Raw genomic sequence first — 23,757 nt, forward strand, 5'->3', positions numbered from 1 at the left:
ACAAAACGGGTGTATAAGCAAATGTGGTGAAGAAAGCTGATGGTGCCCGGCTATCAAAAGATGTAGCGTCTGGGGTCTTAAAGGCTTAAAGGTAAACAAGGGGCCATCTAGCTCAGAAGCAACAATGCCTACATGGAGGAAGCCTGTGTGATCACGAGTTGTCAAAGGGATCAGATATTAGGCATCATTAAAACAGAAAATCATATCATTGTGAATGAGGGGGAGTGCAGAGTATACAGAGTGGAGACCCAAAGCCCATCTGTAGGCAATTGGACATCACCATACCGAAGGGTCACAGGGAGGAGACGAGTTAGTCAGGGTGCAGTGTAGCAACGATGAAACATACAACTTTCCGCTAGTTCCTAAATGCTTCCGTCCTCACCCCCCCCCTTCACTATCATAATCCCAATTCTACCTTACAAATTTGGCTAGAGCACAAGATGTACACTGGTACAGATAAGAACTGGAAACTCAGGGAATCCAGGGCGGATGATCCCTTCAGGACCAATGGTGAAAGTGGCCATACAGGGAAGGTGGGGTAGAACGGGGGAACCAATTACAGGGATCTACCTATAACCTCCTCCCTGGGGGACAGACAACAGAAAAGTGGGTGAAGGGAGATGTCGGACAGTGTAAGATATGACAAAATAATAATTTATAAATTATCAAGGGTTCGGGAGGGAGGGGGAAAAATGAGGAGCTGATGCCAGGGGCTTACGTGAAGAGCAAATGTTTTGAGAATGATGAGGGTAACGAGTGTACAAACGTGCTTTACACAATTGATGTCTGTATGGATTGTGATAAGAGTTTTATGAGCTCCTAATAAAATGATTAACGAAAAAAGAGAGGATGGGACGGCAACCCAGTCTTGAAGTACTCTTGGAGGCTCCTCTCACTTAGCTCAGGAGGCAAGAAGGGCCCCTCAGATGTATGCGTACAGCGTTCTCATGACATGATTCCTTCTACCAGTCTTACATGAACCAAAAAGCATGCCCTGACTTAGGGGCTGCTGACAGTCATGCCTGTTCTGCTGCTTTGAGGTAAACTCTGTGTCTAATGTATGTTGCTTATTTGTTCCGTGTCCCCAGCCTACGATCCTGGACACGAATTCTGAACTCACCAAAGAGCCTACCCGTACTATTAAAGCCAGCTTAAAGTTAGAGAAAAATAGTAAAGCTGTTTTACGTTCTGTTTAAAAAGCAATGATAGAGTAAAGCTACAGAGAGTCGTAAGTGAATGAAGGAAAAATGAATTATCAAGGTAGGGCAGCTTAGTGCTGTAGAAGCTGTGTGTGGACAGGAAATGTCATCGCCATCTCCCCATCGCCCGGAAGCAATTTAATTTTGAAGAATGAACCAGATTCGGGGAGCCCTCATACTCCTTTGTCACCATGCATTTAGTGCCAGGTACCCTTGCGTGTCTGAGAAGATATCCTCAGAAAACATGTGCATCGGACACCGCGTTATTTCCACTTAACAGAGTCCACGTTCTCTTGCATGTTTCTCCTGTGTACACAGTTGTCTGCTGTCAGCTCTTCTCTGTGACATTATTTCTGGACGGCGACTTATTATTTTATACTCATGGAAGTTGAAACCTCCTAGCCAGCTAGATTATACAATACTCAGAAGCTGACACAAGAGAAATTATTTTCCAGTCAATAGCCCTTACTGACTTAGATAAAAATGTTATTATCTTTTTAGGATTCTCATCTTCCTGAATTCTAGATTTTTAAAAATTTATTTCTAAAATACTTTTCTTGGTGGCTCTTAAACACTTCTTATCATAATTCATATATTCAACCAGTGTGCCAAGCACATTCACACACATGCTGCCATCATCATTTTCAAAGCATTCTTTTCCCACTTGAGCCCCTGATATCAGCTCCCGATTTCTTCTTCCTCCCTCCCCACCTACCCTCCCTCAGAACCCTTTATAAATTATAGATTATTATTTTCATATCTTACATCGTCCTCCGTCACCTCTTACCCACTTTTCCCTTGTTCGTCCCCCTGGGAGGGCTGTATAAGTTGATCCTTGTAATTAATTCCCCCTTTCTGCCTCCACCCTCCCCTAATCCTCTTGATATCTCTACTCTTATTATTGGCTCTGAAGGGTTTATCTATCCTGAATTCCTTATGTTGCAGGCTCTTATCTGTAGCAGTGTGCACGTTCTGGTCTAATCCGATTTGTGAGGTAGAATTGAGGTCATGATGGTGGGGGGAAGGAAGCACCAAAGAACTAGAGGAAAGTTGTGTGTTCTATCGGTGCTATACTGCACCCTGACTGGCTTATCTCTTCCCTGTGACCCTCTATGAGGGGACGTCCAATTGACTACAGATGGGCATTGGGTCTCCGCTCCATGCCCTCCCCTCATCCCCTCATTCACATTGGGTATGATTTTGTTCTAGGTCTTAGATGCCTGGCACCTGATCCCATCAACACTTCATGATCACAAAGGCTGGTGTGCTTCTCTCATGTGGGCTTTGTTGTTTCTCAGTTAGATGGCTGCTTGTTTATTTCCAAGCCTTTAAGACCCCAGACGCTATATCTTTTGATAGCCAGGCACCATCAGCTTTCTTCACCACATTTGCCTATGCACCCATTTTGTCTTCAGCGATCATGTCGGGAAGGTGAGCATCACAGAATGCCAGATTGTTAGAACAAAGTGTTCTTGTGTTGAGGGAATACTCGAGTCGAGGCCCAATGCCCATCTGCAACCTTAATTCTTAACATATTGACATGAGTGCATAGTTCTATTCCCCTCTCGTTATGTAATATTTACAGATGTACATGCCTGTATTTAGACCTCTTTACAAGTCCTTTTCATCTCCGAATTATTTATCCTGCCTGTCTTATCTACATAAACATGCAGATACATTAATAAGTGCAAAAACCCTGCAAAGCCAAATAAAACAACAAAGGAATTCTAGATTTTTATCCATCAAGCCTTCAGTGCATGTACTTTTTCCTCTTCACCGCCACCAGCACCAAGAGCAGCCCGATTGCCCCTGCTGGAGGCATCCAGATTTCTTTGAAAGGAAGTGGATGCAAAGCATTCTCCATTCGTGGTCTGCCTCTGCGATTGCCTGCCACCTCCTCCTCTTAAGCTATTCTTTAATCTGCACTTCAACACTCATCTTCAGAGTTGACAATTTCCTAGCCATGAAGTCAACTTCTCTTTTCTTATCATTAATAAAGTCAGCCTATGCTTTATTTCAGTCACCCAGTCACCCTCTTTGGGGCCAAAGTGAAAACAAATGAGGGGGAGGAAGAAGGGGAGGTGAGGAAAGACAAAGTGTTCATGCACTGCACTGCAATTGTTAACTGTTGTTGTTTTTTATTCTAAGCCAAGTTGGGTGCGTTGTTGTGACTCTCCCCCTGACCGCCCCAATGTCAGAATTCCCGTTCTCTGAGTGCTACTGTCTCGCTGCTGCCAGTTTGTGTGAAGCAGTGGTGCAGTGGAAAGAACACTAAACTGACTCTCAAGAGGTCTGGAGCTCTAGCTTCAATGTGTTGATAACTAAATATGTAACCTTGAGTAATGATAACCGTGTAGGCGAATGCACACACTTTAACGGTGTACAGTGCACTATTTAAATGCATTCTGACACCTCACCCTAGAGCTCCATGGGCCAGGCAGGTGATAATTCAAGGAAGACATGAGTAAAGTGGAGTAGTACAAGCAAATAGGGATGGGCTGGTGGCCTTGTGCTTTGTCTACAGAGGACAGCCGCTTCCCTCCCCCAACCCCCACCCAACAGTGTCATTGACATGTCATTCACAGCCCTTGACTTACTTGAATGAGAGTGTACAGTGTCATGAAAGGGAAAAAAAAATGCCCTCACCCAATGCAGTCTTCCATTCTCTTAAAACTTCTTCATAATATTCCCGCATGATTGTTCTGTGTCCTTCAAGAAAACCTATCACAGCCATTCGCAATCCAAAAAAAGTCACCATACCCCTCTGAAGTGACCTCTTTTACATCTTACTGACCTTCTTTAAAAATCTTTTGATGGCTCTTTACGACTGTTGTTTTATTGAGCATCATTTCTGTGAACTGCTCTTAAGTTTCAGTGTTTTGGGAATGTCCCCTGGAGTTGTATTAAAATTTTATTTTAGTCCTGACCTCACAATAGTTTTCTTCCCTTGAAACAGAAAGCACCTATTTTTTTTGAAAGTGACCTAATTAGACCAAGGCTGAGAATACTTCTCTGTAGCCCTCCTCTGATCACTGAGACATTTTCAAACATGGTTTGCTTGGCGTAAACTTGGAGTGCTCCTAGCAATACGTCTTTACTTGCCCGATTGTTCTTAAAGAACACAATGTACAGAGAAGACCTGTTTTATTAGTTAAACTAGACCGTTGTTCATTTTTAAGAAGACTAAAAGTACTATTTTATTTGAAGGGTTAAAAGAGTTTGAGGATTCCATCTAAAAGTCCATAAAACTTTGAAATTCAGGTCAACCTTTCCCCCGTTTTGATCAAGATTTTTCTAGAGATCTTTGATTAAAGTGTTGAACAGTAGCAACCAGGCACCGTTTTTCTGATCTCATGGCAAAGGAGGCGGTTGGGTAGTTGTTCATGGTGGCAGTTAGCCTCACATTCCATATCCCATTTCACACTCTCCTCCTTCTCTGCTGTTCTCAATGAATAAAGACCAGTTGATCCTTTGATGGCCACTTATAAACCAAGCATCCACCCCCATCCCCGAAAATCTTGACTTTCCTACTTCTCTCTTGATTTCTAAATGTTGATAACTGACATTTTTTCATTGTAAACGAGGTCAAATAAGGTATAGGCTGTCTACCTTACCCTCCCTAGCCTTATTCTTCCTCATCTGTAGTACTAGTCTTTAGATATTGAAAAACCAAAAGAATGACCTGTATCTGTAGTATTTTCAAAATAGGCTTAAACGAATCAATCATAAACTATATGGAGACATATATGTAAGGATTATTCTAATCTGTCTTTAGAAATTTGCTTCTTTTCTGAAATATATATTGCATTTTGAAGTTCAAAAATAGATCCTAATTACTCACCATTTCCTTAAAACCATTTTTTAATCCAACAAAGAAATAGATCATATTTTGAAGGGTTCTGCATGATCGGAGCAAGTAAAGTCCAGAAATTGGGATCTGTTAGGAAATCTGCCTTCCACCCAGTCTCCATTCATCCATCTGTTCCCTCTCTTTCGTCATCAATTCCAGATGTAGGAAAATTCTTCACAAAAATTTGGTAAGAGTCTTCCTTTCCATCTCTTTTAGTATCAAATCTAACTTTCCCTTCCTATTGTCAAATCTTCTGCCTTTTATCATACCACGGGGAATTCATAAACCCTCTGTTTTTCCTGATCCCTCTTGAATTGTCTGGCTGCATTTAAATCACTGTTGGTCTCCTGCGCCCAGCTTGTGCCTCTTCCACCCCTGCTTCTTCCTCTGTGTCTGTCAGGTGGCATGATTTATGCTGCGTGTCCTGTGCTCTTTGACCTGGCTCTGAGGATCTCAATATGTAGAACTAGAAAAATTGGTTTGAGGGTATATGCCTTGGTTCTCCCACCCCCTCCCCAATTAAGCTTCTCGTTATAGAAACCAGTAAAACATATTTAGCCCACATTCTCTGTTCCCTACTGCCTTGTCTATGAACTGGTACATACATGCTGTCGACCTACATGTTTTTCATGCTGAAAGCGAAACCATGTGTTTCAAAGGAGAACTGTGCTGCATGGAGCTTTGTGGCTCTTTGGCAGGTCTCCCTACCTCGGCATCTTTTTACTATGTACCTAGGTAGAGTCACACTTCCAGCCTTTAAGTTATTCGCTGAGGACTTAACCATCTATGCCACCAACTCCATATTCAGAGGCAGGAGAACGAGTATGAGGTAAACTAGGGCCCTAGTAATCACATGGTCTTTCGGTAAGTAAGCTGTTAGGATGACTAAATTGGCCTTTGAATGCGAGTGAGCATCTGAAAATGCTAACATCAACAAATCACCCTGCACCATTATATGTAGTCCTTACCACCTACGACAAAATGCTGTCATGAAAACGGACAGCCTTGGGGGAGGTCACTGTGATTTGAGGACTGCCGGAATCTTAGACATTCTTGAATGGATCAAAGGACAACAGTAAGGTGGAGAGGAAGGTAAAATGTTATGTTAATGTTTTAGGAACCATATTTCAAAATCAATATTTTAGTAACCCTATATTCTCCATCACCAACTATTCATTACTCTCACATATACATATGTACATTTTTCGGGTCCCCATAAGATTGTACAGCATTTATTTAGATACCTGTTAGCCACTAGCATTTTTCTATTAAGCTCAAGATTTAGGAAAGTCACAATGTCAAGGGGAACTTATAAAAATGAGATATTTGGAAAACTGGTCACTGAAAAGCCCTCAGAAAATGGTGGGTGTTGAAGAATAAGAGGGGATACTCCCCCACCAAAAAAAAAAAAAACCCGAGATTTTTCTCCTCCCAAAGTTAAGTATTTAATTTTTTTCATAAAAAGCTTTATCACCTCCAAAGTACTCTCCATTACACTTAATACATTTGTCAAATCTGTGATTCTATTCTTTTTTTATTTTATTGGGGCTCATACAACTCTTATCACAATCCATGCATACATGTGATTCTATCCTTGGAAACATTTTTCAAACTCATCTATTTGGATAGCTGACAGTACCTGCCCATATTTTTCTTCACCTCTTTTGTCATCAGATGGCTGTCCTTTCATGTCCCTCTGTATTAACAGAAACAAAAATAAGATGCAAGGAGCCAGGTCAGGTGACTAAGGTGAGTGGGGCAAGAGAGGCATGCTGATTTTTGCCAGAAACTGGCACACTGAGATGGCTGCGTGAGCAGGTGCATTGTCGTGGTGGCAAAACCAGTCCCCCATCTGCCACAAATCAGTCCTTTTTTGTCACACACTGTTATGCCATTTTTTTCTAGACGTTAGAACCTCTAAATATAAAGTTTGATTAACAATCTGACTTGGTGGAATTAACTCCAAATGCATTGTCCCCTTCATATCAGAAAAACAAATGAGCATCATCTTGATGTTGGATTTCACTTGATGAGCTTTTGGGGGGCAAAGTGATGATGGTGTTTTCTACTGGCTTCATTGATGTTTGCTTTCAGGGTCATAAGAACAGCACCCTGTCAAGGTGCGGGGTAACATACAATTTTCCTCTAGTTCCTAAATGCTTCCTCCCCCCTACTATCATGTTCCCAGTTCTACCTTACAAATCTGGCTAGACCAGAGGATGTACACTGGTACAGATAGGAACTGGAAACAGGGAATCCAGGACAGATTATCCCTTCAGGACCAGTGGTGAGAGTGGCGATACTGGGAGGATGGGGGAAGGTGGGAGAGAAAGGAGGAACTAATGACAAGGATCTACATATAACCCCCTCCCAGGGGATGGACAACAGAAAAGTGGGGGAAGGGAGACGTCAGACAGGGTAAGACATGACAAAATAATAATACTTTATAAACTATCAAGGGTTCATGGGGTGGGGCAGGGAGGGAGGGGGAAATGAGCTGATACCAAGGGCTCAAGTAAAAATTAATGTTTTGAGAATGATGAGGACAACAAATGTACAAATGTGCTTGACACTAATGGATGGATGGATTGTGATAAGACATATAAGTCCCCAAGAAAATGACTTAAAAAGAAAAACAGCGCCCTGTCTCATCACCAGTAATGACCTTGGGAAAAACATTCTGGGTCTCTTTGGAGCTGTTAGACTGTCATGCTTCCAGTCAGTTCTCTTTTTGCTGGACAGTCAGAACTAGAGACACAGTTCCCATAGGCTCCCTCCTCATTTCCAAATCTACCCTTAAAATTTGTTGAAGCCAACCTCCAAGATTGTCCAGATAACTTCCCCATCTCTTCAATGGTCTGTGGTCAGTCTTGGAGCACATTTGCACGCATCTTGTCAACATTTTCCTCTGGGAAGTTGATGGACATCCAGAGCGAGGTCTGTCATCAGTTGACATTGCAACTTGTGTGAAATGAGAAAACCACTCATACAGCTGGAGTTTTTCCCATAGTGCTGTCCTTGTAAGCGGTGTTCAACATCACAACAGTTTCTGCAGCACTTTTCCTGAGCAGGAAACAAAATTTCACAGCCCCACGGTGTTCTCTTAAATCAATCATCACAAAAAAAAATAAGATTTGAGTGAAACTGCTTTTACAGAAAAAATTCACCGTGACCAGAGAGAACCTTCCCAGCCGACACCACTGGGTGCACTACCTCAGAGCGAGTTGCTCTAGGCTAGCCTCGCAGGAAAAATGCGTATTACAAAAGCTCTGCCCAGCTTTTTTCTAGGTGTTTTTTTTTTGTGGGGGGGGGGGGGAGAACACCTTGTAAACCTTTTTAATGATTTTTTGGGGGGTACCACCTTGTAAACCTTTTATGCTTAAAGGTTTTATTCTTTTTTCATAAATTTATACAATAGAAGGACATTTAAAAATAATAGTAAAGCAGAAGTGTTTACCCCAATGCATTATTGAGCTGTGGTACTAAAATAATTCTCTTTAAGGTAGAGAAAGTTTAAAGTTTATAGTATTGCTGCTCTTGTCCTGGATGGGGTGTTCTAAATTGGATATGTTTTTTTTCCCGGACTTCTATAAAATTACAACTTACTAATGGTCAAATCTAAAATTATAGGATCTCTGAAAGCACTTTTGAACATGCACATTCAGGCCCTCCTCCCTAGTTTCTAACTAGCTGATTCATCAGAAATAGACAAGAGCTGAATGGATATTACTGTATTTAAATATGCATGTGCTCCTCGGAAGTGAAGCCACTACAAAACTAAACCGTCTCCAGAGACCAGAATCTAAAATACCCTTAGGACCTAGTTACTGAATCTTTGTTACATTTCAATTATTGGTCTGAATCCAATGAATGACTGCATTGCACCAGATGTTTCTAGTCTCTTCTAGTCAACTTAATTTCAGGATCTACTAAAAGGCAGACCCTTTAAATCAGGTTAATCTTTTCTATATAATTTTCTTCTCAGTTGCCTGCCTGCTACCCCACCCCACCCCATCACCTTTTTAATTTAAAGTAGCCAGGTAGAATTTTAGGGTGTCAAACCCAGGGTTTTCTTTCTTTCTTTCTTTGTAGTTTGTTCTTAATCTAGAAGCTCCACTGAATCTTATATTTGAAATGCCAGTGGCATAGTTTCCAGCATCACAGCAACACACAAGCCCCCACAGTATAATATTCTGCCAGACAACTGGTGGGCTTGTTGTACTAAGAGCAGTCCACAAGTATTGCTACTGGGGGTTCAAGATCAAAACAAGCATGTCTCCGCATCAGTGGATGCATGTGGCCAAGTCCTTTCAGTGGTGCACTTGACTTAGCCAACTGAGATGCCTTCAGAGAGACAGCGATCAGTGTTAAGATATGAAAATAATACTTTATAATATTTCAAGGGGCCATGATGGTAGGAGGGGGGTGGGGGGAAAAAAGAGCAACTGATAACAAGGACTCAAATAGAAAGTAAATGTTTACAAAATAACAATGGCAAAATATGCTTGATATAATTGATGTATGGATGGTTATAAGAACTATAAGAACCCCCAAAAATTATTTCTGAAAAATAAAAATAAAATGCTTTCAGGAAAAAGATCCAGTCAAAACCATGCGTTCTCTACTAGGTCAGATTAATTCAAGGCAGAGGTGTCAGCTCAGAAAGTCATGGCAGCTCTTTGGGGCTGTACCAAAAGTAATCTACATTGATTTTCTCAAAGGGTACCAGACAAGCACAGAGACTTACTATGAATATTTTTTAAGAAATTTGAAAAACTGCACTTGTTAGGGGAAAAGAGCTAGGAAAGTTATATTTAGGGAATTCCGCTGTAACAATAATGCAGCTGCTTGGTTTTTTATGGTAACGGGTTGTCATACAAGAATTTACCTCACCACCTGAGAGCCTTATCTTGCCCCTTCAGACTTTCTTGTTTTCCAAGCTCAACTAACATTTAAAACTAACACAATCTGAGTCCTTCGAGGATGCCAAAACTGCTTTTTTTAAATCATTTTATTGGAGGCTCTTACAGTTCATCAGCATCCATATATACATCCATTGTGTCAAGCACATCCGTACATATGTTGCCATCATCGTTTTTGATACGCTATCTGTCAAAACACCGCACTTTCAGAAGTGGATGGTGTCACCATTGGTTATTTTTTAAATAATGGTTTCTGTGAATTTTATAGCAATACTTTTTGACTTACACTGGTATTTCAGAGGCACATAATTTGGTTGCTAGTTTTATATGTTCACAGATAGAGAAGAACTTTCACCCAGGATGGATCATACCAAGAATTTTATTTAGATGATAGTTTAGAATTTATATATATTTTTTTCATTTAAAGTTGAGCCTGAAATGGATTATGATTTGGGACAATGTTAGAAATGAGACTAACAATCTATGGAATGGACCTTTATTCTAGGGGAGAGTGAACTGAGTGATGACCTCCCAGAAACCTCTGTCCATGTCTTAATAATATTAATTTTAAAAAGAAACCATCTGCCATCAAATCAATTCTACTCATAACATTAGAATCCCTTTGACTTTCCAAGGCTATAAATCTCTGCAGGAACAAAAAACCTCATCTTTCTCTAGAGGAGAAGATGTTGAGTACAGACTACTGACCTTGCAGTTCCCAGTGCATCATCTCTATGTAACCAGGCCACCTGTCTTCATCCCTGCTTTCTGTTCATATCCAGGGATTAACAGTATTATTGGCGAAAGGACCTGTCCCATAGAGCCTCAAGAGCTATAAGAGAATAAAATTAAGTTGTTAAGCCACAAAGGCTGTAGTTGTTTACAGCAGTCACAGAAAAGCAATACGTGATATGTGACAAAGCTGTGTCCTTCATATTAATAGTTTAACTTGTATATCTTTAGTGTTCTGTAGTACATATAATTAGAACTGGTTGGATAAATATTAGTACTTTACCTGTGGTTTCCTCTGGGATTGTAGATAAGGCCGTTGGAATTAGCTCATCAGGAGCAGAATGGTTAAGATAGCCAATTTTGTATTATAGCTACTATTCCACACATTAAAAACGAAACAAAATAACCTAAACTGAGCATGCCAGCATTTTATTTAGGGATTTATGTAGGAATCCCAGAGGAGAAGGAGTAAGAGAAAAAGGCTCAAAGAATATTTGAAGAAATTATGGCCGGATGAGAGATAGTAATGGCACACCCAAGAAACTCAACAAACTCTAAATAGGATACACCCAAGAGTTCCACACTAAGATACGCACTCAGACTGTCGGAAGCCAAAGTGAAATCCTGAACTTGGCAAAAAAAAAAAAAAAGCAACTCACCAACTTCAAGGGATCCTCAGTGAGATTGCAGTAAGAACTGTTGTCTCTCAGAAACCATAGAAGACAATGACATGGCATGCTTAGAGAACTAAGAAAGAATGACAACTACAGAAACCGTTCTGCTTTCAACTGTCAAGTGTTTTCAGCCATCAAATACCATATACACTCAAGGATAAGGCGTGTTTTCCAGCACATTTTTAATGCAGTTTTTGTGGTAAAATTGGGTGCCTTGGCTGATAATTGGGTCAGCGTATACTCGAGTATATACAGTAGTTATTATTTATCAAGTTGAGGATGTTCCCTTCTGTTCCTCTTGTTCTGAGCTTTTCTATCTTGAATTGATGTTGAATTTAATATAGTCATGTGATTTTCTCTCTTGGCCTATGTAGTAGATTACAAGTGAATTATTCTTAATGTGAACTAACTGCATCCTTGAAACAAACCCCTGGTAGTCGTGCTGTATTGCAATTCTTTCTATATGTGTCTGAAGTCTTTGTTCAAGATTTTTGTCCCATATTCATGAGGGAAATGCGCCCCCAAGTCTTTAGATGCTGTTCAGACCGTGTTTGGTTGGTTGGTTTCAGATCACTGGTTTTTCTTCTGTTCAGAACTCCACTGTTAGACCTGTTCACTGAGCTCTTTTAGTGCACTTTTTAATTTTAAAGTATCTATTTGGTCTTTTTAATATTTTTTAATCTTTTGTTCTTTTGCTGAAGTTGTTCATTTTATCATTTGTTTGGTGTATTTTTAGTTGCTCATTTAAACGTTTGTAATGGCTGCTTTGAAATCTGTCAGATAATTCTAACATCACGATCATCTAAATGCTGTGTCTGTTGATGGTCTTCTTTCAACTTGAGACCCTCTCATTCTTTTTCAGTTTAATTTTTAAAATTCTTTTGAGAGCGTCTCATTCTTGGTTTGACAAGTGTCAAGTGACTTTCTTTTGGAACCTGGTCATTTTGACTATTGTGTAACTCTGGATCTGATTAAACCTTTCTGGCTTTCTCTGATACGTCTCAAGCAGAGGAAAAAGGAGGGACACTGCTTCCTTCCTGCCTGGTGTGCAGGTACAATTTCATGGACACACCACGACCACCTCTCCATTGACGTTGTCCTTGTTTCTCTTGAAACTCACAGCGGTGAGGTCAAGTGTCCACCAGGAGTGCCTCATTGCTGCTCCCAATAGGGCTTCCACTGGCAGCCCGAGAGCAGAGAGTAGAGACTGACCTCGTCACCACGAAGCAGCAGTGAGAGTCTCGGCTCTTTGCTTGGCTACCTCTTATAACCCAGTAGGAGAGGAGCACCTCCTTGCTGCCAGGTGGAAGTGCAATTTAGGACCCCACCTGGTATCCACTGACAGACACTAGATGGAGGTGAGGCCTCATTACTGCCCAGTGGGAATGAGATACCATCTTCATCTTGGGCCTTTTGTGACACCACTTCAGTTGAGGGGTGGGATGTTGGGGACACCTCTTACAACATAGTGCAGAGGAAAATCTGGGTATACCACTATCATAGAGGATGGCCATAGTTTTTTCTGTGTTTTTGTCTAGACGAGAGTTCATGTTTTCTGCCTTAGGTGTCACATTTCCTGGTTCTTGGACTAAAAGGGGCAGGGATGTTTTTGTCTGTGCCCATAGCATTTGCAGGTGTCCACTTACTCTGCTTACATGAGTAGGAGGCAAAAAGAAAATGTCAGCTCCCAGGGTCCCAAATCAGCCTACCTTCTCTGTACCTCTTTTAGGTCTTGTTTATGGGGTTTTTTAAAGATCTTATTTATGTTATTTGTAACATCACAAACTGTTTTTAGTTGTACTTAGTGGGTGGAATAGAGAAAAACACATCTACCCCATCTTTCCAGAATACAAAATTAATAACTATCATTTTTAAAATTCTTTATTAATCACTTTATTAGGGGGCTCTTGCAAATCTTGTAACAATCCATCATTCAATTGTATTAAGCACACTTGTACTTATGTTGCTATCAGCATTTCCAAGGCATTTGCTTTCTCCTTGAGCCCTTGGTATCAGCTCATCTTTTTCCCCTTCCTTCCTCCACCCTCCCACCCTATCACTTATTTTTGAAGGAGGGTTTAGGCAAAATTTTGGTTTGTTTTTCTTTAGGAAAACAAAAGGTGTGTTTGTGACTTAGATATCTAAGGAGGTTGAACTTTAATGTTCAGACAACTCCAAAATTTTTTAAACTGTAAGTTTCATCACTACCCTCCACCACAGCACCAGCCACATATCTAATACATTTTAGGAAAACATACCTCTAGTAGCAGATGACATTTGCTAAATAACATCATTAATTAATTTCACTTTAAGTTCCTTTAAGTGGACTTTAATGAGTATCAATTCCTTATTAGAATCCATCTTGAAAGGGGAAAAACTATCTTTAAAAATAAAAGAATCTATCTTGAATAGACTTCATGTGTATTTTTAGAAATCAAACTTTTTCAGATACCTAAATTTTTCAAGTAATGAAAGTTGCAATCATGCTTAGATGAGATCATTTAAGATATTTTTTATAATTTAACCATGTTTATATAAAAACAGGTATTTTCTTTTTTCCTGTATACATAAAACTAAAAGCAATTTAACTCATTTCTACCAAAAAACAAAAGAAGAAGCAACTTTGCAGACTAGAAAAAATACCAAGCATGCACTGGTCATTGTGTGCCAATTTTAACAATTTAACTGCTTAGATAAGTTTTCCAAACATACATATACAGAGAAATCATTTTATAATGGATTTTCAGAGAGCAGGAGAAAAAGGTGGTATTGTAGTGTTTGGCCTTATATCAATTGTTTTTGGTCTGAATGGTTTCCAGTAAGAGTCTGAATGCTTTCATATCCCTTGGGTTTATTTAAAGATTCTTCACTGTACGTGCACATGAGTGTACACTTTATAGTTCGCTTATTTTTGAGTCAATTCCAGTCTTTGCTTTCCCACACATGAACCATGATTTTGAAAATAAAAGATAAATTTTCTCAGAACGTCTCTAGAGAGGATATATGTGTTTACATTGCTTGGATCTCTTGAGGATCACAGCTCTGTTAGCTGCTCTTCAGCAGGAGAAAAAATATAAATTAAAAAATTTTTAATTAAAAATGTTAAAAGAGTGTAATGCTAATTAAACCACATTGAAAATCATTCCCCGGAAGGTCTGCTGTTTTTGTAAGTGTGAAGAGGTGTGTGTCACTTCTTCACACTTATCCGTGTGACATTTTCATTGTGTGTTCTGTCTTCAGAGACTCAGGAATGGACAAACCTCTGTGACAGATGCTGGCCTTTCTTCAGTGGGTTCAGCTAATGCTCACCTAAACACACCAGGGGCTTTGCAGGGATGGTGTGTGGCAGTGACCAGGCACAGTGACTTCATGGTACTTGATGAGCCTTTTCCTTCCGAATGTGGAATTGTATCAGGACAGACAAGTTGGTCCGCAAGATACTTCATTACTAGGTCTTAGATTTGTGGCCTGGTTTTAGGGATGGCTTTGTGGATCTGGCTCTGACTTGTTCACCAGGGTGCCCTGCAGTTGGCATTGCTACAAAACAGGACAGTCTTAAAAATCAGGATTGGAGTAGAAATGTTCATGATTTTACAGTGCTAGATATATCTTTATCTCGTGCGACGTGGGAGTTTTCTGGAGGCTGTTTTCATCCAGAAATGATAAAGTGTGCGTAGCACACAAGAGGTTGATACCAATATACAAGTTCATTGGCATCCACCACTAAGATTCCCATATTTTCTCCACAAGCTTGAAGGAATATCTTCTTTAGCACTGAGAAATCTATTGTCTTTGAAAACCCTCCCTGCTGTACATTCCGTCTTTATCTGTGTGTGCGCGCGGCAGGAGCGGGGCTGTGGGAGGGGCTGTTCAAAAGTTCATGAGGGGGGAATGGAATTTTTTTTTTTACAAACTTTGTGAAAAACCCCTGCAGAATCACAATATCTACAAAAACCATCCTAAGAGCTAAGGAAATGGGCATGATTAGTTAGAAAGGGCTAGGTTCCTAGAAACAAGCACACTGTAGGGGGGCGTCTCATGAGAGGAAAAAAGCTTGAGTAGAAAAAGACAATAGGTTCAAAGAACAGATGTCCCAGGCACTTAATGCCTTACATGTGGTGTAGCTAAGAATTCTGTGAGATGCAAAGAGAAAAACGAAATGAAACTGAAAAAAGAAAAGCAGAAACCGCCAAACCCTAAGTGGATATATGTTATCTCAGTTCTTTTTTATTTATAGGAAGAAATATATTTCTGTGTGAGAAAGGCAAAGAAAAAGAGTATAAAATACTGAAGTCCTAGGATTCTAGAGTATTTGTTTTGAGACGAGTATACGTAACTTAGTAAAACTTAGGCTTTTGCCTGGGATTAGATGATTGTGTCAATTGGTTAAAATGTCTTACTGTTTTTGATTGGCAAAAAACTCACTAGGTTAGCTCTGGATTTCTCATATGCATGTGAAATTCTGATTGGCATATAGATCTTATCCTTAATATAAATAGAAAATAATAGATTCTTAGATAAAGGAAGTGACTTGAAAAAACTTTTCAGAACATGAATGCCATGGCTAAAAAAATATTAAGATAGTTCTTCATATTTCTAAAAAGTTGGGACCTACTAACCTAATATCACTTTGTTTGGACTATAAAGGGGATTTCTTTAACTCCACAAACACACGTTGATGCTCTTAAATACACTTAATTTCACTAAGACATGAGGAGATACAAAGATGAATGAAACTCTGTCCTAGTCTGCATAAACTCACATCTGTCGAAAGAAAAGGTATGTAAACAGATTATTAGATTTTTGACAGAGATTCCAACCAGCGTGGAAACTCTTTTGTTCTGCCCTTTGAGACGCTGGGTGAGCTGCTTCCAGCACCTCTCCGCATTTGTGATGCGTGCTTGAACTCGGAGAAGAGAAAAGAAAATACTCAGGTGTCAGAAGCAAAGAGGGGGTTGAAAGACAGAGATGGGGCTTGTGAGCTAATGCAGCAGCAGCCTGGGGAATTCTCCAGACTCCTCTAAGGAGGAGCTGTGCTTTTAGGGGCTACACAGGGAAAGGAGGTGTTGGGACAGAGGACATCTCTGCTGAAAAATAGGACAGAGGGCTGCAACCCAAGGGAAAGCAGGACTAATTCATTCAAACCTCGAGCACTGGTAGATGTCAGAGAAACTTCTCTCTGCCACCATTCTGGAAGGAAAGGTACGCTCTAAGATACCAGCATCCTCAAGCCTGTAACTCTGACAGCTTTTGAGTACAAATTTATACTACCTTTCCGTGTAGGAAGTTCTTACCTGAAGTATTGGTATATAAATACCCCTTCAGAGCCTACAAGAGTCAATGCCAGTAACACGAATACATCACAAGAAAAGAAAGCTAGAGGCAAATGTCCTTTATAAATGGATGTAAAAATCCTCCACAAAATATGACCAATCCATTTTGTTTTTAGGTTCCATAGTTATAAATTCATCAGTTCGATTACAATATACCCATAACCCCCAAATCAGTGCTCCATAGCACTTGTGCAGTCATTCACCCACTTGCCCAGGGTAACACAATGTTGAGCCGTTTAACCCAGACATTCCCAGCTGAAGTCCAGCAAAGGGACCCTCAGCCTTCTTGGTTCCGCTTCACCATGAACAAGTGTCCACACCATCTTTTAGGGCACTTTGGGGGGTTTTGTGCATTTATTGTACTTTTTGTTAGTAATTTAAATGGTCCTCAAGCAGAGTGTTGTTGTGATGTGTAGTGTTGCTGAGTGTAAGAATCCTGAAATGTGCCTTGCAGAGAAAATTATGCTAAATTGGCTTCATTCAGATATAAGTTCTGATGCTACAGACCTTAAATTCAATGCTAAGGAATCAATATATACTAAACAAGGTATCGTTAAACAGAAACACATGACAGGGTTGTATTGATAGATTGACAAAATGTTGTAACCAGAGGACCACGGGGATGTAACCCTCTATTTCTTCTGGGAGCAGAGGTTCAGTATTCACTAAGTGTTTGCGGCAACTTTATAGAACATGATGAACATAAACAACGAGAACTGACTGTAGTAGCAAACCTAATTCAACGGCACACAGAAGAAAGATAATGTACCATAATCAAGTGGAATTTATTCCAGGAATTCATGGTTAATTCAGAAGAAGAAAAATAATCAATGTGTAATACAGCCTGTTAATAAAGCAGAGGACAAAAGTTCCATGATCATATATATAAATAGATCAGGAAAAAGCATTTACTGAAATGAGAGTGGTGGTAGGATATGACCAGTTAGAGATGGAGTCTGGTTTGTTGTGTACTACTGAAGGCACCCTGCTGGTTTAGTAGGCTATGCACTAAACTGCTAACCTATCAGGTCAGCGGTTCAAACACACTAGCGATTCCACAGGAAGAAAACGGATGTCTGTGCCTGTGAAGAGGTAAAGTCTCAGAAACCCAAAAGGAAAGTTCTGCTCTGTGCTGTGGGGCTCCTCTGAATCAGATAGCAGCGTGTTTGGTTTGTTTTTTTATGGATGGGAGACTGTGTTGCCAGGGGAGAAAAGTTATGTGAACTAGAAGTGTCAGGAATAGACTTTCGTAGTAGGAGTATAGCCCTCCCGGCAGTACAGATGAAGCAATGCATTCAATTACAGGGGAAAACTAGAAACATTGTCAGGGCTTTATAACTTAATTAGATAGAGATATTAATTGAGACTAAGATCAAGAATGATGCTGATATTTTCAGATGGAGCAACTCAGTCAATGATGTCTGTGCTCATGGAGATAAACACCCCTCAAGGGGAAAAACCCTGAACTCCCTGCCATCCAATCGATGCTGACTCATAACGACCCTGTAGAACAGGGTAGAAATGCCCCCGTGAGTTTCCAAGACTGAATTTTTACAGGAGTGGGAAGCTCCATCTTTCTCCCAGAGTGCACCTGGTGGTTGCAAATTTCTTACTTGATGATGAGCAGGCCAGCACTTACCCACTCTACCCACAGGGCTCCTTTAAGAAGCCTAGGTGAAGGCTCATACCTCAGAATTGTGGGAAGACCAGGGAAAGAAAGGCAGAACCAGTGCCCTCGGCAGGGTGCTGCATCGGACATCACGTTGTCCTCTGTAGTCCTTCATTAGGAAGATGTGTTTGCTGGCTATTGGGATATTTTCTTTGGTGAAATATCCATTCTTTGCCCATTTTGCTATTGAGTTATTTATTAATTTTTGTTGTCAAATTTTTATATATTTTTTGGTTGTTGGAACACACTGAACTGCTAACCTCAGGAGAAAAGATGAAGCTGCCCACTCCATAAGGATTTTAAGTCTTAGAAACCCAAAGGGGGATTTCTGCCCTGCCGTATAGGGTCCTTATGAGCCAGAATTGACTCCGCGGCAGTGAGTTGAGTGTTTCCAAGGGCCTTTTCCCAGTAGGTAGCTTGTCGTTTCACTTTTTTTTTTGGTGGAAGTCTCGATGAATGAAAGTTTAAATTTCTATGAGGTCTCATTTGTATGTTTTGTCTCTTGTGGTTTCGCGCTTTTGTTATTGTATTAGGTAATTTATTATTGAACGTTAGCGTAGCAGCATTGCCCTTACTTTTTCTCCTAGGAGTTCTGTGATTTTATTTTGCTCAGTTAGGCCCTTAGCCTACACTGAATTTGTTTTTGTGTGTGCGGTGAGATAGATATGGATCCTATTTCCTTTTTCTGTGTGTAGAAATTTATTTTTCCTGGCACCATTTATTGAAGACATTCTTTTCCCTTTATCAGTTGGACATAGAGCCCTTGTCAAAAAGCAGTTCATCATAGATGTGTGGGTTTAGATCTGGATTGTCCTATCCTGCCCTGCCCTGTCTGTCTGTTGTTGTAACCTCCTGTGCTGATTTGATGACTGCAGCTGAGTGCGTTTCTAAATGAGGAAGTAGGAGTCCTTTCTTCCCTGTCAGCATTACTAGCTACTCAGGGCCTCTTGCTGTCCCATAGGTAATTGAAGGTTGGTTTTCCTGTTTCTGTAAAGAACGCTGTTGAAATGTGCATCAGGATTGCATTGAATCTCTAGGTCACATTAGGGAGCATGCCATCCTTGCAGTCTTAAAGCCTCCAATCCCTGCTCACGGAGCACCTTTTCCTTTATTTGTCTTCTTTCAGTGGTGTTTTATAGTTTCTGTTGTATAAATCCCTGATACCTCTGGTTTGATTAATTCCTAGGTACTTTATTCTCATGGACACTACTATAAATGAAATAGTTTTCTTGATTTCCCTTTCAGATTTGTCATTGCTGGTATATTGATTCATTCTTATTGCTGTTGATACTGACGTTATACACTAAAAACTTGTTAAGTTCCTCTATTAGCTCTAGAAATTTTCCTTTTTTTAAAAAAAAATGGCATATCATCCCCAAATAGATAACTTTACTACTTCTTTTCCAGTTAGGATACTGTTTATATCTTTTTCTTGTCTGATTGCTCTCACAAGGACTTCTAATCCATTATTGAATAGACAGGTGAGAATGGGCACCCTTGTCCTGTTACTTAGTTCAGGTTCAAAGCTCTTGGTCTTACCCCATTAAGTGTAATGTTGGCTTTTCTGAGTCCTAGTGAGGAATTTCTCTTCTATCCCAATCTTTTTAAAGGGTTTCAGCAAGAAAGGGTGTGAGATTTTTATCAACTTTTTCTGCCTCTCTATGAAAGATCGTGTGCCTTTTCCCCCTCTGTCTCATTGATGTTGATATATTACAGTTATTGATTTTTTAATCTTGAACAATCTCTGCCCTCCTGAAATAAATCCTACTCTCTAAATATGCTGTTGGGGTCTAATTACTAATATTGTGTGGAGAATTTTTCTATCAACATTGATAAGACACATTGGTAGTTTTCTCAGCATGTCCTTGTCTGGTTTGGGGATCAGGGTTCCGTTTACTTCTTAGGATGACTTGAGGAGGATTCCTGTCTTGATCTTTTGGAAGAGTGTACTGTATTGGTGGCAGCATATGCACAAGATGATAGCTAGGTTGCATTTAAGTCTTGAAACAGTAAATGGGTAAAAAGCATTGCTGCTGCTCTTAGGTGCTGTCTAGCCCATTTTCAACACAGCGTGATGCCCTGTGACCGAGAAGGACGGCCTCGTCCCCAGTCTGGTATCTCGATAGAACTGAGGCCTTGTCTGTCTCCCACAGACCAAACACTTAACCTTTGAACCAAGTAGTTCTTTCTTACTGGTAGAGACGGCTCTCCAAATGTTACATTGTGAAATAATAAAGTGACAAAAATACAGGACTAACAAGAGTAGGAGATAGGGTTACTTTTACTGATGCAATTACTTAACTTTTATACCATGTCAGAGGACAAAAATATTCCAAAAGTAATGATAAAGTTTCAAAGCCAGTGTGTCATGGATGACCTGAATTCTTATTGTTCCTGGAATAAAAATATGACAAGTAGGTGGCTTTAGATAATAGACATTTATTTTCTCAGCATTTGGGAGACTGGGCATTCAAACTCGTGACAATGGCTATAGGGATGTCTCTCAGCACGCTCCAGCTCCCGCCCGCGCTCTCAGCTCAGTGGCCCCAAGATCTTCTGGGGACCAGATTCCCCAAAGCAGATTATAGAAACAGCAATAAGGATTAGAATGCCACTACATATTTGGGAGACACATTCCACCTACGAGAGATGGGGAGATTTGTTGGTTTCTAAGTTGCAGCACCTGAAAATTCCTCATGATTTCATATTTCTTGGAAGTTTTTGTAGAAGAGAAAGCTTCTAAATTTCATCTCTACTTAAAAATACTGATCAGGCGGAGCATACGGGAGCAGATGAAGGGGGAGGAGGAGAGAGCGGAGCACATCCTGACCCACCAGGCCGTGAGGACGATGTTCCCAGTTAGAGCAGCCAGTCCACAGAGAGGACCAAATGGCTGGCCCCACTATGAGACATATTGCCCCTCACGGACCCATAGCGCCACACGTGACAACACTGGAGACACAGTGTAGGAATTGTGCCTGATCTGATCCCACCACACCAAGGCAAAACACTAAGGGGTGTAACAGAACAGCAAGGGAACAGAGCGGTGAGGTCCCCAGGGAATGCCGAAGGTAGACTTTGGGTCCAGGACTTGGTGCCCCAACAGACTGTACTGAAAACACACCTAAAGGCCAACAAACAGTCCTTGAACTAACTATAAGCTTTCCTTTCTTGTTGTGTTTTGTTTTTGTCATTGGTTTGCTGTTGTTCTTTTGTTGTATATTGTTGCTTGGTTTTGCTCTGTCTTGTTTTTGTGCATGTTATTATCTCCATGGGTCTGTCTAAATAAGATAGGCTGGATGAACAATCTGGAGGAGAAAAACAACAGGACCGACAGTTCTGGGAGGACATGGGAGAAGGGGAGGTGGGGGGAAAGGTAGTGGTGTTAACCAACCCAGAGACAAGGAAACAACAAGTGATCCAAATCAGTGGTGAGGTGGGTGTGGGAGGCCTGGTAGGCATGATCAAGGATAATGTAACCACAGAGGAATTGCTGAAACACAGGTGGTGACTGAGCATGACAGTGGGACAGAGGGAAAGTCAAAGGAAATAGAGGAAAGAGCTGGGAGGCAAAGGGCATTCATAGAGGTCTGGATAAAGTCATGTACATATGCAAATATATTTATGTATGAGGATGGAGAAATAGATCTATGTGCATATATTTATAAGTTTAGTATTAAGGTAGCAGAAGGACGTCGGGCCTCCACTCAAGTACTTCCTCAATGCAAGAATACTTTATTCTATTAAATTGGCATTCTATGATGGTCACCTGCCCGACACAACCGCTGAAGACAAAGCAGGTGCATAAACAAATGCGGGGAAGAAAGCTGATGGTGCCCGGCTATCAAAAGAGATAGCGTCTGGGGTCTTAAAGGCTTGAAGGTAAACAAGCGGCCATCTAGCTCAGAAGAAACAAAGCCCACATGGAAGAAGCACACCAGCCTGTGCGATCACGAGGTGTGGGTGTCGAAGGGGTCAGGTATCCAGCATCGTCAGAACAAAAAATCTTACCATAGTGAATGAGGTGTGGAGTGGAGACCCAAAGCCCATCTCCTTATAGAAGGGTCTTGGGGAGGAGATGACTCAGTCAGGGTAGATGTAGCAATGATGAAAAATACAACTTTCTTCTAGTTCCTAAATGCTTCCTATAACCTCCTCCCCCACTATCATGATCCCAATTCTACCTGGCACATCTGGCTAGACCAGAGGATGTACACTGGTACAGATAGGAACTGGAAACACTGGAAATTCAGGGCGGATGATCCCTTCAGGACCAATGGTGTGAGTGGCTGGACTGGGAGGATGGGCTGGAAAGGGGGAACTGATTACACAAGAACAGAAAAGTGGGTGAAGAGAGATGTTGAACAGGGTAAGATATGACAAAATAATAATTTATAAATTTTCAAGGGTTCATGAGGGAGGGAGGGGAAAAAATGACCTGATGCCAGGGGCTTAAGTGGAGAGCAAATGTTTTGAGAATGATGAGGGCAATGAATGTACAGATGTGTTTACACAATTGATATATGTGTGGATTGTAATAAGAGTTGTATGAGCCCCTAATAAAACGATTAAAAAATACTGATCAGGACCAAAACTTAACTACCAAATTGAATCATTCAAAAAGCAAAATTAAACCCTAAGACAAACTTCCATTAAAGGCCTTACATTGCCAATCAAAAAAAAAAAAAAACAGGCTGTGAGGCCATCTGACTGTAAGCGCCTTTGGGCTCAGCTGCACCCAGGTGTGTCTGCTCGCCACATTGCCGCCCCTTCCACCTCAGGGTACCAGGTGAGCTACTCTCAAAGCTGTCCCACCAAGGGAAAAAGAATTTTCCCAGCTAAAGAGCAAAGGTAATCTTCACTCAAATGTGTATGATGAGAATAAATGTAGAGAGCAACTCAAGAATAGTTAATGATGTATCTTTTTATGAAATTAGTATAAAACAAGCAATTTGTTGGGTTTTTCTTTTTAAAACATCATTTTATTGGAGGCTTTTACAATTCTTGTAACAACCCAGGCATCAATTGTATTAAATATATTTGTACATCTGTTGCCATCATTTTCAAAACATTTTCTTTCTATTCCAATCCTTGGTATCAGCTTTTTTCCCCCCTCCCTCCCCACCCTACCACTCTTATGAACCCTGGATAAATACTAATTTGTTATTTTCATATCTTACACTTTCCGCTGTCTCCCGTCACCCACATTTCTGTTGTTCATCCCTCTGGGGAGGTGGGGGCATTTATGTCAATCATTGTGATTGGTTCCCCCTTTCTCCCTGTTCTCCCCCCACCTATCCCCTCCCATTCTGGTATAGCTACTCCCATTACTGTTCTGAGGGGCTTATCTATCCTGGATTCTGTGTGTTGAGAGCTCA

The 23,757-nt window shown here is 40.7% G+C and overlaps 1 protein-coding gene across 8 annotated transcripts in view; it reads left to right on the forward strand.

Moving 5' to 3' along the window:
* The window catches only part of ERC1 (ELKS/RAB6-interacting/CAST family member 1), a 479,183-nt gene that overhangs the window by 366,074 nt on the left and 89,352 nt on the right, over positions 1-23,757 (forward strand). The window lies entirely within an intron of this gene.

The sequence above is a fragment of the Tenrec ecaudatus genome, chromosome 6 (assembly GCF_050624435.1).
Source record: "Tenrec ecaudatus isolate mTenEca1 chromosome 6, mTenEca1.hap1, whole genome shotgun sequence".
In the NCBI taxonomy this organism is placed as follows: Eukaryota; Metazoa; Chordata; class Mammalia; order Afrosoricida; family Tenrecidae; genus Tenrec; species Tenrec ecaudatus.